Source organism: Herpailurus yagouaroundi, unplaced genomic scaffold (genome assembly GCF_014898765.1).
Source record: "Herpailurus yagouaroundi ecotype Mexico unplaced genomic scaffold, PumYag 139, whole genome shotgun sequence".
Taxonomy (NCBI): domain Eukaryota; kingdom Metazoa; phylum Chordata; class Mammalia; order Carnivora; family Felidae; genus Herpailurus; species Herpailurus yagouaroundi.
The window spans coordinates 53,638,433-53,650,117 of NW_024412394.1; positions in this window are offsets into that span (position 1 = coordinate 53,638,433).

The following is an 11,685-nucleotide window of genomic DNA, read 5'->3' on the forward strand; positions in this document are numbered from 1 at the left end:
TAATATATTCAAGTTAATGCGCAATGCCATTGTTACTTTAAACTAAAGCAAAGTAAATTCACTTTTTCATATTCACACTTGCATATCATGGACTTCCAACAATCATGTATGGACTTTTGAAAACTATTGCATTTGCTTCCTATCAGTCAAATAAAATATGAAGGAAACTTTAAAAAACTCTCCTTAGGGGAAAAAAAACCCAGCAGCTTTGTTCAGATTCAGTGGTGTTATGCATTGCATTATAGATAGCTTTAAGAAATGTTCAGCCAGGAATAATGCACAGGTGTGGTGAATAGCCATAGCTTCAGGGAATTTAAATCATTTTCTATCTACATTATAAATCTGGTTACTCCTTTTAGAAGCACATACCAAATAAATTTCACAATTAATGTACTAACTTTACATTCAGAAATCCTATTTCTTAGAGATATTTCTGATTAAGTAATGGGCAAGGTGTTGCATAATCAAGGCACTGTTGGTCCTGCTAAGGATTCCCCTTGTTAATAACCAGCTGTTTTCAAGGGAGTCACTGGATATAAGTGGTTATCTATCTATTTATTGCTCTGCCTTAATAATGCACTTGTGAAAATCTTCTCTCCTGCATATACTTCCTTAATTTTTGACTTTTGTAAATTTCTGTATTTTTTTTTTAATTTTTTTTTTCGACGTTTATTTTTGGGACAGAGAGAGACAGAGCATGAACGGGGGAGGGGCAGAGAGAGAGGGAGACACAGAATCGGAAACAGGCTCCAGGCTCCGAGCCATCAGCCCAGAGCCTGACGCGGGGCTCGAACTCACGGACCGTGAGATCGTGACCTGGCTGAAGTCGGACGCTTAACCAACTGCGCCACCCAGGCGCCCCATAAATTTCTGTATTTAGACCAATGATGAGAAAACTACTTGCTGCCAAATCACTGAATAACCAATCTCTGAATGGTCTTCCGAGCCATTATCTGATTTTCAAATAAATCAGTGGCCACTATTTCATAATACATTCCAAAGATGCTAGGTTTAATTTTAAGCAATTTAAGTGTTTTCTTTAGTCTGTCCTGGGTGACCCTTTCCTTTGGCCTTTGCTTATTTATTTCTAATTGTCTCTTGACACACAATCTGACTATAATCAGTGTTTAGTCTTCCTCTAACTCTTCTGCCATCAGATGCACTGATTTGTTTTTATCTACAGCTCATTTGCATTCTCACCTGAAAAGGTGCAGCATCTCAGTAAGTCATGCTTCCCACTGAACCCAATTACTCCCACTGTGCAAAGCAAAGTGAGCCTGAACATCCCATGTGGAATAGGCAACATATGGTTGCTACCATCAACACAGCTGGAACATCTGTGTATAAATTCATGCTCTGTGTGCATCACTTCAGTTGCATACTCATATGAGGCTGAGAGCATGTACAGTTGGGAGGAAGTCTTAGAGATAGCAAAGAAATAGAAGAGTAGATTTGAAAGATGTATTTACCTAGCGACTGCTCCAGCTCTGTTCTGCTTTCTTGAATGAAGGGTAACTACAATTACTCATTTAAAAATTTCTCAACTTCATAATGTAGAAAGAAATCCCATAAATGAATTAGAAAGCTAGGAAAATTATATCAACCTTTGGTTTACCATGTGTCAAATTAATAAGAAAACAATTTCACACACAACACTAACCATACTTACATGTGCCCATCACTGCCCTAAAGTTCTTACATGGATCATATTATCTAGTGCTCTATAAATACTGTATGTTGAGTCCTCTTATTATGCATATTTTATAAATGAATATATTGAGTTAAATTGCACAAGAGACAAAACCAGGATATGAACTAATGTAGTTTGGCTTTTATATATATCTATATTTGTAGATATATAAAAATATGTTGATATTATATATTAACATAATATACATTTATATATAAATATATGTATATATAATCCTATCTGTACATTTATTTATTTTCATGCTATTCCTGAAAAATATCTCAAAAACAAATTACTATAATTAGGATTTATAAATTTGTACCATTTCTTTTCCCTAGTGATACCAGCTCAAGGTTATTAGAGGTGTGCTAGGAAACAATGGCTAGATATTCTTTGTCTAAATTACCTGGGAAGGAAGCAGATATACTAAGAAGAAGACAGAATGGAGGTGAAAACCAGCAGGTATGGTTGAAATGGAGAGAATAGTAACTATGTCTCTCCTCCCACTCCAGTAAGTGACAACTAACCAGATACTTATACAACAGAACTTTCTCAGTCTTGACGTAGAAATAGCAATTTCCACTGAGGGAAGAATCTGTAGTCATATGCTTGCTATATAAAGAAGACACAAATGATATAAGGAAAACATTGAGGAAAAAATCCACAAAATATACAAATCATTAACAGTTTGCATGAAAAATCTATCTGGCATTGGACAATTTCAAGGAACTATTAAAACTAATTTTGTTTCAGTATAATTCCACAAATATTACTGACCTCCTATTTTTACAAGGCACTATGGTTCTCAGAATATTTTCATTAGAAATACCAATAAGTACAAATTAGATTTGGAGTTGAGTTTTATAGCCTTTCCCTTCTTTTTCCTGTGTTTTAATTATGAGCCAGCAATTAATTAAAAAGAAAATCAAACAAAAAAGCAGAGGAAATATAAAATAGGAATGCCAAATTAAGGGGAACTGGTCTTTATAGAATCAAAATGTAAGTGGAAGTTTCTTAGCAACAATAAGTATACTGAATTTATTAATACCTTTTGTAACCTAGATTTTGGTAAATTCTGAAGAAATAAATTCCTTACAGACATAGGAAAAGCAGTTATAGTCCTTAAGGAAATTAGAGTCGATGAGTACATTCAAGACCTGTGTGGCACCAAAATCAAACAAACGAAAAACCCAACAAATAACAAACAAAACAAAACAAAACAAACAAACAAACAAACAAAAAAAAACAGTTGGAATTTAATTCCAAAGCTATATGTTGAATAAATGTATAAAGTTACCCAACTCTGTTTACAAATGCTAAAGGAATTGAATGCAGGTAAAGATGGCCATAGAGTAGCAGAAATCAGGGTGAGTCTTTATTGTTTGTTGAATAAATTATGGAATACATCTTGAAATAGACATGGGAGAATTTCTAATAAGGTGACTAACAAAGAAATGAGAATTGGCACAATACTGAAGGTGGCTTGACTCAAATAGAGGACTTGATATGAGAGAGTTAATAAAAATTAATGTGGCACTATAGAGTGCCTTAAGTATTACATGGGAAATCAGTTGTTTTGTGTGTGTGTGTGTGAGTGCGTGTGTGTTTACTCTGAAAAATGACAGCCCCAAAATAAATTCCCTATAAAAGGAATCGATATTATGTGAAAAGCTTTTGGGGATATCATTCCATTAGGAAAGTGCAAGATCAGCAATAAGATATAGGAAACAAAATTATTGGAAGCTAAAGGACAAGTTTGAAGGCAATGAAGAATTTCAGTGTGATGTGAGAAGAATGGCTGAGAAAATGAAGAGGGTTGGTAGACTTTTACGAAGGATGGAAAAAAGTAAGAAAATTAACCCCAAGATTTAGTAATTTGAAGACCAGTAGAATTATAGTACTAATGATAAAAATGAAGCCATTGGATAAGAAGATAGTTCCATCATGAGGGAAAATAAATTTTCTTTAGATATTTTGGTTTGTTAGTGATGACAAATAAATAAATGTAGCTGTCTTCTATAGACAAAGTGAATCTAAAGGTCTTAGAGATCTGTATTGACAGAGAAGAGTTTGAAGGGAAGTGATAATCTTTCAAAAGCAGTGAGCATAGGAAAAGAGCAGAGGTGTAAGGGGTGAGCTAGCAAAGGACAGAGAAACAGAACAATCCTAGAGTACATTCCAGTTGGTGGCAAGGAAGGAACATGTTTCAATAATGAAGGGGTAACTGACTATCATTAAACAGAGTTAGTATCTCACTGTACTTATGGAAAAAGAAGAGTTTTTGAAGATTATATCATGATTACAATGAATGCTTAGTTTATATCCGTGTGTTTGTGTATGTGTTAAATTTATGCAGATTAAGAAAATGTCCTCCTTAAGCATTTTTCTTCCACAAGTGCAAAAGATGTTTTCAAATACATTTTTATATTCCTTTTTAGAGTTATGTGTCTTGGCAGGACACCAAGCCATAACTCAAGGCCAGATCTCTGGAAATTATTCAATAGGCAAAGTTTTTGTTGGATTTGTTTTTGTTTACAGCCCTCTTTCTTTGATGTTCAGGTTTAGTTTTCCCTAGAACATGACCTCTTTTTCCAAATGCCATCACCCTGCAGAACCAGAAAAGGCCCCACACCTCAGATTTTCTCTTTCTTTATAGCAAATTCTATTATTCTTAACTCATCAGTCTTAACTGGTTCTAATTTAATGATTTATTGGATTAAAAGTGCTCAAATGTTGTCTTTTTCTAATTATATTCATACATCCTAAAAATAAAGATATAACTTTTAACAGAATATGTAGAATTTCCATGTGAGGAAGTAAATGTTACCTCACTTACTGGACTGACAATTCTTATGGGCAGGCATTTTGTGTCCTTTGCTACAGTTGACCGAGATCCTGTCACTGCAGATATCTTTTGTCTGGGATTCAGTATATAATTTTAACCAATTAAATAACCACAAATCCTTCTAATAGAAAATAAACATAAATAGCATTTATAGTATTTATTGTAACTTGAGGTTTCCATCATTATTTCAGTCCAGCACACCATTATCTGTGCTGGTTTTAATGAGACTGCTAGCAAAGAAAAAGAACTGTTCTCATTTTGTGTTGTGTCCAGAAATACTTTATTGGTAATACTGAAAGATAACTCACCGTTGATCTGATTTAAATTTAAATAAAGGACTTAAAAAGGGAAACTTCCCTGTTGCATTGCCCTTAGCTAATATTGTTATGCTAATCCTAAATATGCATTATACAGTCAGAAGCTTAAATGATCAACAGTAGCTGCATGTTTTTCTGCTGATTTCTTTTTCTTTTTTTTTCTCTTTTTTTGTTGCTATTTTTTTTAATTTATGCAAGGTAAGTTTCCTATTCATATTTTTAACTTCACCTAATGTACTCAATAACAATGTAAAGAAACAGAGATGTTTTAAAAGATTCAGAAAAGTTTACTGATTAAAAGATTACTACACAACTTTCAGAGTTCTACATATGGCATCAACTAAGTGGATTTGAAAGTTAAATTACAGAATGAATACATTCATTTGGACATGATTTATATTATCTTAACACCTTTAATATATATTTTTTGAGATATATTCAATTGTATCTGTACTAACGTCAAAAAAATTCTTGAAAAGTGATGACTCTTTTTTTTAGCTGAACACTTGTTTATTGTGATTAAAATTCATCTCACAAGACAGCAATTTAAGAAAACACCAAGCTACTAACTGTATAGCAAATTTTTATATGATGTCTTTTTGAAAAATATTTTTTAATGTTTATTTATTTTTGAGAGAGAGAGACAGAGTTTGAGCAGGGGAGGGGGAGAGAGAGAGACACAGAATCCAAAGCAGGCTTCAGGCTCTGAGCTGTCAGCACAGAACCTGACTAAGAGGCTGGAACCAGGAGCTGTGAGATCATGACCTGAGCTGAAGTCAGACACTTAACAGACTGAGCCATGCAGGTGCCCCACATTTTGTCTTTTGTTTCAATTGGTGCTATCATTTATATATTGCTTCTATTATTAACATAGTACAAAAATATGAAATGTGCTATTTATTTTTAAAGTTTATTTTGAGAAGGAGAGAAAGCTCCAACAGGAAGGGGAAGAGAGAATCCCAAGTAGGCTCTGTGCTGTCAGCACAGAACCCCATGAGTGACTTGAGCTCACAAACCATGAGATGAGGACCTGAGTCAAAATCAAGAGTTGGACACTCAACCCACTGAGTCACCCATGTGCCCTGAAATGTACTATCTTAAGGCATATGTTATAATAATTTAGTTTATAGGCAAAAACTCAATTTATGTCTACATCACTATAGGGAACTTAAATGAATTTTATATATACATGCTTTAGAGTTTTTGCTTAATGTTAATATAATGTATTCCTTTTCTTTTAAATCATATTAATATACTAACATTTGACATGAATCTTTGGTAACAGCTGGAATATGAAAAATAGATGTAATACTCCTGATTTCTGATAACACAATTTTGATAAAAAAGTGTTAGTGAAATCTAGCAAGGCCCTTTTACATCATTCAAAAAAACTTGTCAATGGTAATTATGCAAATATATACTTTTCAGCAAGTTTATATACAGATGTACAAGTACTTAGCACTTCCATATGCCTTCACAATGACCTAATTTCCATAAGCAAACACAGTTTGCTGTGTGCAAGACTACTAACATTTAGATTTTAAAGTGAGAGCTAAGCACTATATAACACAAAGATATTTCAGTGACAGAATATTCTATTAAAAAACCATATTTTTCATTAATGATTATGAATTATTAAGGAAATTGATGCTAACTGTACACTTTTTACTTGGTCTTATTTTGGGTCATATTTTTATTTCTTATTTTTGGAGGGAGTACATTGTTTGCCCCATTCTTCCTCTAAACTTTTTCTTCCATATTATTACATTGGTTAAGACCTTGCATACAACATTGAATAGAAGTGATGATAATAGGCATTCTTATCTCATTTCTGAGCTTTAGGGAATATTTTAATTTATTCTCTTTTACTGAGATGACTACACTTTTGGGTGATCAATATCAGTGACAGAAGATGATATAGATTTCTGATTTTATAGAATTTTGCCCTGAGCTGGTTGCCCTAGCATCAAGGCCCTTGACTTTGTCTGTATTAATTCTCCTGATACTCGCTGAGTAAAGGGTTTAGAAACCTCAACTGGCCTCCAAGAGTTTACTGACATAGACCCACTGCTGGGCCATGCCTACACCTGCTTGATAATTTGGGAATTGAATGATTTCATTTAATATAAATAAATATTTAAGTATATATATCATTTATTTCTGTATGTATATGTATATATATATGTATGTGTGTAAAAACAATGTAAATGTTTATTATATAAAAACAAAGTGTTGCCATATGAAATTAATTATAAAATCTGAAGATAGCCGCTTTCATTAAAAATCCAAAGTTTAAAAATAAGTCTGAGGCAAATTAACAAAATTGCTACACTCTTTTCAGATATTTTAAGAATAGAGGTAGATATTCAAAAAAGATAAAAGATATACAGTGATTCTTCAATACAATTATAATGATGAAAGGTCATTCCGTATCTATGTGTATTTTTGATCCAGGAAATAGAAGAATATATGATTTATAACAAATAATTTGGTGTCCTATATTAAAAGAGAATAAGCACTGAAATTCTATGCCTGCTGCTACTGGTGGAGAATGACAAATCAGTGACTTAGCCACAGGTGTTGTAAATAGCATGTTTCACACAGCCAAGATCAAAATGCCTTTGGAGCTAGAGAGCAGGAATCATTAAGAATAGGACTCTTACAAACAGGTGTGTGTGCGTGTGCGTGTGTGTGTGTGTGTGTGTGTGTGTGTGTGAGTGTGTGTGTGTGTATAAATATACCTGTAATTGACATTTAGCAGATAACTATTTCATATTTTTATAAGCTGCTTTGTTTAAAAAAAAGTACTTCAGAGATTCAGTAAGATCTGTATAAAATCCTTTGTGCCAAATTACTATCTATAATTATATTAATATAGTTCATATCCAAGAAACATCAGTCTGAAACAGGTATTGGTTTGATATAAATCAATCAAAGTAAAGCTTCAAAACAGAAATAAATAAGGTCTTAATGCTCTTTCTTTTGATAAAGGTGACTTTCAGCAGCAAAAATTCTATTTTCTGTAGAATGTGACTACTTTACCTGCTGAATCAAGTAGAATGTGGAGATATTCAGGAAATACTATTGATTTTAAGCATTATTTGAACCTATAAACAGATTTAAAATGACCTTCTACTGTGATAACAATATCTATAATTTGAAAAGTTTGTAGAGGAAGAAATGTTGCAAGGTCCGGAGTAAGATAAATGGCAATTTATGGAGGTCAGTTGGCCAATTTCAGATCAAAATAGTTGATATCACTGCAAAGCAGTAAATATAGCAACACAATTTCTGGAAAATCACAATTTGAGAATACTTTAATTTTTAAAGAATTGTTTTACTGGCCACTTGGAAATTACTTTATCTATTAAGTTAATGTTATAACTTGGCCATTTGCTATAGCATGTATTGACTCCTTGAAACACATAACTATGGAAATCTATCTGAGCTTTGGTTTGCCAAAAAAGACATCATATAGTGAACCTTAAGTCTTAGGTCAGCCCATGTTAATGTTAAAAGTATAGAAATAATAATAATGAGTATGTTTTATTTATTTTTTTACAACTTAACTTCTTTTAGATAACACAATGTCTCTTTTTCAGCTAAATCTAGTGACATTCTTTAGGGTTCATTACATTTCCACTTTTTACAAATAAACTTGGTATCCATGGTTCCAGTGGTTGGTCCGGACTCAGGTTTAACCTTGCAAATAGATATCAGTTAAAGTTTTGTTAATGGAAGGTGAGTAAGTTCTGGAGATCTACTATACAACATGAGGCCTATAGTTAATAGTATGGTATTGTATACTTAAAAATTGGCTAATGGTAAAATTTATGTTAAGTGCTCTTATCATACACACACACAAAAAAAATTAATTTAAATTAATAAATAAAGAGGGCAGGAGGAAACTTGTAGAATTGAAGGCATAGCCTTGATTTCAGTGATAATTTCACAGTTGTATATTTTTCTCCAAGTTATATATATGGAATCTATAGCTTTTTATATGTTGATCATGGTTCAGTAAAGTGGCACTTAAAATGTAGTTTAAAATAATTCCAGATTGGAGTGCCTGGATGGTTCAGTCAGTTAAATGTCTGACTTTAGCTCATGTCATGATCTCACCATTTGTGAGTTCGAGCCCCATGTCGGGCTCTGTGCTGACAACTCAGAGCCTGGAGCCTCCTTTGGATTCTGTTCTTCCTTCTCTCTCTCTCTCACCCGCCTCTCAAAAATAAAATATTTTTAAAAATAATAATTCAAGTTTTTCCATATTTGTTCAGTATTCTTAGTTGGAAGAGCTTAGTATAAACCAACATGTAGAGCTTAAGAAGTTACACATTTATAATCATTTAAAAATACTAAATAGAAAATAGGAAAAGTAAACCTGTCTAAAAGCAAAGCTCATTTCTAATGAACACAGAGCTTTTCTACAAGAAAGGGGATATTTTTCTAACCAAGCAGGCTATTCATCCAGAAAAAACATTCATCTTTCTGACCAACTTCTACCTGGCCCCCCAGGAATTTCTAACTTCCTATTGTTTGCTTCATTCTTGCAAGCCCCATCTGTCTGAAAACACCTCCCTTTCAGCCTCATTTTGAAAACTTGTTTTCTGGATTCACCTAATTATTTTGTTGTGACCTTACTCAGCATTCAGCTCAAACACTTTGTGTTCTTGTTCTTGTTAATCTGGTTTACAGGCAAAACATAATCTCATTAAAAAAGAGCTGAAGAAAGTATTTTAAGTATTTCCTGCTGAGTATTACTTGGAATTTCCTTGGTTGAATTTTTCAAGGCTTAAAAGTCACAATATTTTTAGTTATTGGGATTTCTTTAAGAATGATTTTCCTGGGAGAAAAAGTTACAAACATTTTATTTTTAGAAGTTTCTGTACATGTTGAGGTCAATTCATTTCTTTATCAAGTGTCTACTCTTTTATCCATTCATCTGCTTGAAGTAGAAGACATTAGATAGACCTAAAAATCATCTGTAAAAATATCTGTATGTTTCCTATTTTATATGTATCAAAATCTGGGGAAGAGGAGGGGACTGGCAATACTACTTTTAAAATAACTGTTTTTACAAGGAATCCTTCTAAACTTTTAGCCTGATTTGCCTTCATTTCCTTCATTATCCTCTGTGAATTTATATGTACTACTCCAACCCCCATCACCATATAGTTAAGGGTATATTACTTAAGAACAAGGTCATTTTTTTTATAACCACATTAAAGAACTTTAACATTGATCCCATGCTATTATTGAATCCAGATTGTATATTCCAACTTGTCATTTGTCCAATAAATGCCATCTATAGTGTGTGTGTGTTTGTTTGTTTGTTTGTTTGTTTTTCTCCTGATCTAGATCTACACCAGGTATACTCATTGCATTTGTTTGTTATGTTGTTCTAGTTTTCTTTATTTTAGAACATTATCTCAGCATCCCCTTGTGTTTCTTGACCTTGACATTTTTGTAAAAGATCCCACAGTTTGGATTATTCTAATATTCCCTCAAGATTAGATTCATGTTATGAATTTTTGGCAGTGATACCACAAAAATGATGTCTCTGTTACAGATTTTGAGGTTCAGTTTCTCAGAATGTTCAGGTGGTCTCAGAACCAACCAACTGGAATCACATCAAAGGAGAAGTCATGTATAAAAGACTACAGAGCAGGTGACCTACCAGTTTTTTAATAATTTATTTATATCACATACTAGGAACTGTTACAGATACTAGCACTATATTGATAAAGATGCTGAATGGCTAGCATCACAGATCAGCAAATTACAACCTTCTGGCCAGATCCAGCCATGGCTATTAATTCAAGAATTGTTTATGGTTACTCTTGTGCTGCTATGGCAAAGTAGAGTAAAGATAATAGAAAATTTATGGTTAACAAAGCCTAAAATTCTTACTGTCTGGATCTTTGTAGAGAAAGTTAGCCAGTCCCTGCTTAAGACAGCATAATCTAGATAATATATTTTTGTAGATAAACAGTTATGGATAAACAGTTGAGCAATGAGAAAAAAATATGTTAACAGTCATGTGGCTTTAATTTTTTTTGTGTGTGGGGTGAATAGATTTTGACATTACATCTTACACTCTACTGTCTGTTTAGTACAAAATATGTAATACTTTAAAATACTTGACTAGTCACATTCTAGGTCTTGTCGAGGAAGAGTAAGCAGTGTCACCTAGCCAGAAATCCTAGTGTTTCTGAGCCTAACTCTCCTATGATTCTATTGTTCTCTTGCCTACTGCCTACTATAGGCTTTCTTCAAAGGACTAAGCTCATGAGACTTTAGCATTTCTTGTGTCAGCAAAGACATGTTTCCCCCCCCTTCAAGCAATTTATTTTATTTTATTTATTTTTTAAATTTTTAAAAAGTTTATTTTTGAGAGAGAGACAGCATGAGCAGAGGAGGGGCAGAGAGAGAGGGAGACACAGAATCTGAAGCAGAGCCCGATGTAGGGCTCGAACCCATGAACCATGAGATCATAACCTGAACTGAAGTTGGACACTTAACCAACTGAGCCACCCAGACACCCCTCAAGTGATTTATTAAAGGGAGAATTAGATTGACTTTAGTGAAATATATTCCATCTTTCCTGAAGACAGAATTTTTGTCCCCTTTAAGAACACTTCTGCTTATGTCTTGAGCAGAATCACATTTTCAAACTGGTGTCTGGACATGCGAATAAATCCCATTATCCATTAATAGGATTTGTCTGCACACCTCCTGTGCATCCATTGGTGACTGAGAAGTCCTTCACAGTGGGCTGCTTTTTTCTTTTCTTTTCTTTTCTTTTCTTTTCTTTTCTTTTCTTTTCTTTT